Source organism: Arachis hypogaea, chromosome 1 (genome assembly GCF_003086295.3).
Source record: "Arachis hypogaea cultivar Tifrunner chromosome 1, arahy.Tifrunner.gnm2.J5K5, whole genome shotgun sequence".
NCBI lineage: Eukaryota > Viridiplantae > Streptophyta > Magnoliopsida > Fabales > Fabaceae > Arachis > Arachis hypogaea.
The window spans coordinates 90900635-90906427 of record NC_092036.1 but is presented as its reverse complement, the minus strand read 5'-3'; the positions used below and the strand labels follow the sequence as shown (position 1 = coordinate 90906427).

Sequence of the window (5793 nt, the reverse complement as noted above, 5' to 3'; positions counted from 1 at the left end):
AATATGAAGAATGTGATGATCCGTGACACTCATCATCATTCTCAAATTTATGAACGCATGCTTGACAACCACTTCCGTTCTATCTGAGCTCAACGTAGTCATTGGGTGACAGCTTGAGTGCGTATCTCATGAGTTTCTAGTCCATGAGCTTGACTTGCATCTCCTGACAACAGAGCATTCAAACTCGTGAGATCAAAACCTTCGTGGTAGAGGCTAGAACCAATTGGCAGCATTTCTGATATCCGGAAAGTCTAAACCTTGTATGTGATATTCCGAGTAGGATCTAGGACGGGATGACTGTGACGAGCTTCAAATTCATGAATGTTGGGCGCAGTGACAGTGTGAAAAAGGATAGAGAGATCCTATTCTGACACAAGTGAGAACCGACAGATGATTAGCCATGCGGTAGCCGTGCTTGGTATTTTTCATCTGAAACGAGAGATCCGACAGTTGATTAGCCGTACAGAAACCGTACCTGGACCATTTTCACTGAGAGGACGGATGGTAGCCATTAACAACGGTGATCCACCAACATACAGCTTGCCATGGATGGAAGCCATGCGTGTTTGGAGAAGAAGACAATAGGAAAGTAGAGATTCAGAAGATAGAACATCTCTGAAACCCCAACCTGTTCTCCATTACTAAATAACAAGTATCATTCATTTCATGCTCTTTTACTTTTTATAAACAAAATCATTTTTATCACTAATCTCCTGACTAAGAGTTACAGGATAACCATAGCTTGCTTCAAGTCGGCAATCTCCGTGGGATCGACCCTTACTCGTGTAAGGAATTATTACTTGGACGACCCAGTGCACTTGCTGCTTAGTTGTGCGGAGTTGCAAAGGTGTGAATTATAAAAATAAAATTTTTCTTCTTTTTTGTTTTTTTCTAAAAATAATTTTCGAAAAATTCAAAAAAATATAAAATAAAAAATATCAAAAAATATTTTGTGTTTCTTGTTTGAGTCTTGAGTCAATTTTGTTAGTTTGTTGTCAATTGCATATTTTTAAAATTGGTGCATTTTTCGAAAAATTCATGCATTGCATTCTTCATGATCTTCAAGTTGTTCTTGATAAGTCTTCTTGTTTGATCTTCATATTTTATTGTTTTGTGTCTTTTCTTGTTTTTCATATGCATTCTTTAATTCTTAGAGTCTAAGCATTAAAAATCTCTAAGTTTGGTGTCTTGTATGTTTCTCTTTTCTTGAAACTTTTTAAAAAATAAGTCTTGATGTTTATCTTGATCTTCAAAGTGTTCTTGGTGTTCATCTTGTCATTCATAGTGTTCTTGCATGCATCGTTTGTTTTAATCCAAAATTTTTATGTGTTGAGTCATTTTGTAGTTTTTCTCTCTCCTCATTAAAAAATCAAAAAATCAAAAAAATATATTTTCCTTACTTTACTCATAAATTTCGAAATCTTTGGGTTGACTTAGGCAAAAAATTTTAAAATTAGTTGTTTCTTGTTAGTCAAGTCAAGATTTCAATTTTAAAAATTTATCTTTTCAAAATCTTTTTCAAAATCAAATCTTTTCTTTTTCCTTTTTATGTTCGAAAACTCTTTAAAATTAATTTTCAAAAATCTTTTTCTTAATTTTATCTCTTGTTTCCGAAATTATTACTAACATTTAAGGATTTGATTCAAAAATTTCAAGTTTGTTACTTGCCTATTAAGAAAGGTTCTATCTTTAAATTTAAAATCATATCTTTTAGTTTCTTGTTAGTCAAGTAATCAAATTTAATTTTAAAAATCAAATCTTTTTAATTTCCTTTTCAAATCTTTTTCAAAATATCTTGCCAATCATATCTTTTTAATCATATCTTTTTCAAATCATATCTTTTTCAAACTTTAATTTCAAAATCTTTTCTAACTTATTATCTTTTTAAAATTGATTTTCAAATCTTTTTCAACTAACTAATTGACTTTTTGTTTGTTTCTTATCTTTTTCAAAACTACTTAACTACTTTTCTCTCTCTAATTTTCGAAAATCACCTTCCTCTTTTTCAAAATTATTTTAATTAACTAATTGTTTTAAATTTTAATTTTAATTTTATTTCTTCACTTAATTTTCTAAAATCACTAACCATTTTTTAAAAACAATTTTCGAAATTCTCTTTCTCTCATATCCTTCTATTTATTTCTTTATCTACTAACACTTCTCTTCTACCCATAATTCAAACCCTCTTATCTTCTCTCTCTATGTTTGAATTTTTCTTCTTCTATTCTTTTCTTCTTCTACTCACATAAAGGAATCTCTATACTGTGACATAGAGGATTCCTCTTCTTTTTTGTTCTCTTCTTTTTTCATATGAGCAGGAGCAAGGACAAAGACATTCTTGTTGAAGCAGATCCTGAACCAGAAAGGACTCTGAAGAAGAAGCTAAGAGAAGCTAAAGCACAACAATCCAAAGAAAACCTTATAGAGAATCTTGAAAAAGAAAGAGACATGGCCGAACCTAACAATAATGCAAGGAAGATGCTTGGTGACTTTACTGCACCAAATTCCAACTTACATGGAAGAAGCATCTCAATCCCTACCATAAGAGCAAACAATTTTGAGCTAAAGCCTCAACTAGTTTCTCTGATGCAACAGAATTGCATGTTTTATGGACTTCCATCAGAAGATCCTTTTCAGTTCTTAACTGAATTCTTGCAGATATGTGATACTGTTAAGACCAATAGGGTTGATCCCGAGGTCTACAGTTTTATGATTTTCCCTTTTGCTGTAAGAGACAGAGCTAGAGTATGGTTGAACTCTCAACCTAAAGATAACCTGAACTATTGGGATAAGCTGGTCACGACTTTCTTAGCCAAGTTCTTTCCTCCTTAAAAGCTGAGTAAGCTTAGAGTGGATATTCAAACCTTCAGACAAAAAGAAGGTGAATCCCTCTATGAAGCTTGGGAGAGATACAAGCAACTGACCAAAAAGTGTCCTTCTGACATGCTTTCAGAATGGACCATCCTGGATATATTATATGATGGTTTGTCTGAATTGTCTAAGATGTCATTGGACCATTCTGCAGGTGGATCTATTAACCTGAAGAAAACGCATGCAGAAGCTCAGGAACTCATTGACATGGTTACAAATAACTAGTTCATGTACACTTCTGAAAGGAATCCTATGAATAATGGGATGCCTCAGAGGAAGGGAGTTCTTGAAATTGATGCTCTGAATGCCATATTGGCTCAGAACAAAATGTTGACTCAACAAGTTAATATGATTTCTCAGAGTCTGAATGGTTTGCAAAATGCATCCAACAGTACTAAAGAAGCATCATCTGAAGAAGAAGCTTATGATCCTGAGAACCCTGCAATGGCAGAGGTAAATTACATGGTTGAAGCCTATGGAAACACCTATAATCCCTCATGGAGAAATCATCCAAATTTCTCATGGAAGGATCAACAAAAGCCTCAACAAGGCTTTAATAATGGTGGAAGAAATAGGTTTAGTAATAGCAAGCCTTTTCTATCATCCTCTCAACAACAGACATAGAATTCTGAGCAGAGTCCTTCTAGCTTAGCAAACATAGTCTCTGATCTATCTAGGTCTACTCTAAGTTTCATGAATGAAACAAGGTCCTCCATTTGAAATTTAGGGGCACAAGTGGGCCAGCTGAGTAAAAGAAGAGAATCCAAAAATAGAGTGCAATGCCATAACCTTGCTTGGTGTGGCCAAATGCACAGAGGAGGAGAAGGACATGAATCCCAGTGAGGAAGACCTCTTGGGACGTCCTCTGGACAAAAAGGAATTCCCAATTGAGGAACCTAAGGAATATGAGGCTCACCTAGAGACCATAGAGATTCCATTCAACCTCTTTTTACCATTCATGAGCTCTGATGACTATTCATCTTCTAAAGAAGATGAAGACTGGTGCACAAAATTGTGATCTTAATGCCACCAATAACTTGGTATGCACAATTATAATATCACTCTTATTCACAACTTCGCACAACTAACCAGCAAGTGCACTGGGTCGCCCAAGTAATAAACCTTACGTGAGTAAGGGTCGATCCCACGGAGATTGTCGGCTTGAAGCAAGCTATGGTCACCTTGTAAATCTCAGTCAGGAGGATTCAAATGGTTATAGAGTTTTAATAATTCAAAGATAAAGAGAACGTAAAATAAAGATAGAGGTACTTATGTAAATCATTGGTGGGAATTTCAGATAATTGTATGGAGATGCTTTATTCCTCTTGAATCTCTGCTTTCCTACTGCCTTCATCCAATCCTTCATACTCCTTTCTATGGCAAGCTGTATGTAGGGCGTCACCGTTGTCAATGGCTACTTTCCATTCTCTCAGTGAAAAAGGTCCTCTATAGTTTCCCGCATGGCTAATCAGCTGTTGGTTCTCGATCATGTAGGAATAGGATTTACTATCTTTTTGCGTCTGTCACCACGCCCTACAGTCGCGAGTTTGAAGCTCGTCATAGGCATCCCATTCCAAATCCTACTCGGAATACCACAGACAAGGTTTAGACTTTTCGGATCTCAAGAATGCTGCCAATGGATTCTAGCTTATACCACGAAGACTCTGATCTCACAGAATGGAAGACTCTGTTGTCAGGAGAGGTAACCCTGCATCGTGGACCAGGAATCCAAGAGATAAACACTCTAGCTTTCGCAGGTAGAACAGAAGTGTTTGTCAGGTACGCGTTCATAAGTAAGAATAGTGATGAGTGTCATGGATCATCACATTCATCAATTTGAAGTGTGAATGATTATCTTTAGAATAAGAATAAGCATGAATTAAATAGAAGAACAATAGTACTTTGCATTAATACTCGAGGAACAGCAGAGTTCCACACCTTAATCTAGGCATGGCCGAATAGCCAGCCTCTCCAAATGGCATATGAATTTGAAAATAGGGAAAAAGACCCCAAGTACAATAGTAAAAATTTCTATTTATACTAAACTAGTTACTAGGGTTACAGAATTAAGTAAATGATGCAGAAATCCACTTTCGGGCCTACTTGGTGTGTACTTGGGCTGAGCATTGAAGCTTTCATGTGTAGAGGTCTTCCTTGGAGTTAAACGCTAGTTTGTAACTTATTTCTGGCGTTTAACTCTGCTTTGCAACTTGTTTTTGGCGTTTGACGCCAGAATAGGGCAGAAACCTGGCGTTAAACGCCAGTTTTCGTCATCTAAACTTGGGCAAATTATGAACTATTATACATTACTGGAAAGTCCTAGATGTCTACTTTCCAACGCCATTTAGACTTCTGTAGCTCCAAAAATTTCATTTCAAGTGCAGGGAGGTCAGAATCCAAAAGCATCTGCAGTCCTTTATCAGCCTCTAAATCAGATTTTTGCTCAGGTCCCTCAATTTCAGCCAGAATATACATGAAATCACAAAAAAACACACAAACTCATATTAAAGTCCATAAATGTGAATTTTGCTTAAAAACTAACAAAAATATCCTAAAAACTCAATAAATCATACTAAAAACCTTGTAAAAACAATGCCAAAAAGCGTATAAGTTATCCACTCATCACAACACCAAACTTAAATTGTTGCCTGTCCCCAAGCAACTGAAAACAAAATAGGATAAAAAGAAGAGAATATACAATGAATCCCACAGTATCAATGAAACTTAGTTCTAATTAGATGAGCAGGGCTTGTAGCTTTTTACTTCTGAACAGTTTTGGCATCTCACTTTATAAGAACTTTGAATGATTGGCATCTATAGGAACTTCGAATTTTAGATAGTGTTATTTATTCTCCTAGTTCAGTATGTTGATTCTTGAACACAGCTATTTATTGAGTCTTGGTCGTGGCCTTAAGCACTTTG

At 35.5% G+C, this 5793-nt stretch overlaps 1 non-coding gene across 1 annotated transcript; it reads right to left on the bottom strand.

Moving 5' to 3' along the window:
* Positions 1–2841: 2841 nt before the first annotated feature.
* LOC112715205 (small nucleolar RNA R71) lies at positions 2842–2949 on the bottom strand. The gene has a single exon (XR_003159541.1). It is a non-coding gene; the product is annotated as a small nucleolar RNA R71 (small nucleolar RNA).
* Between the last annotated feature and the right edge of the window lie 2844 nt (positions 2950–5793).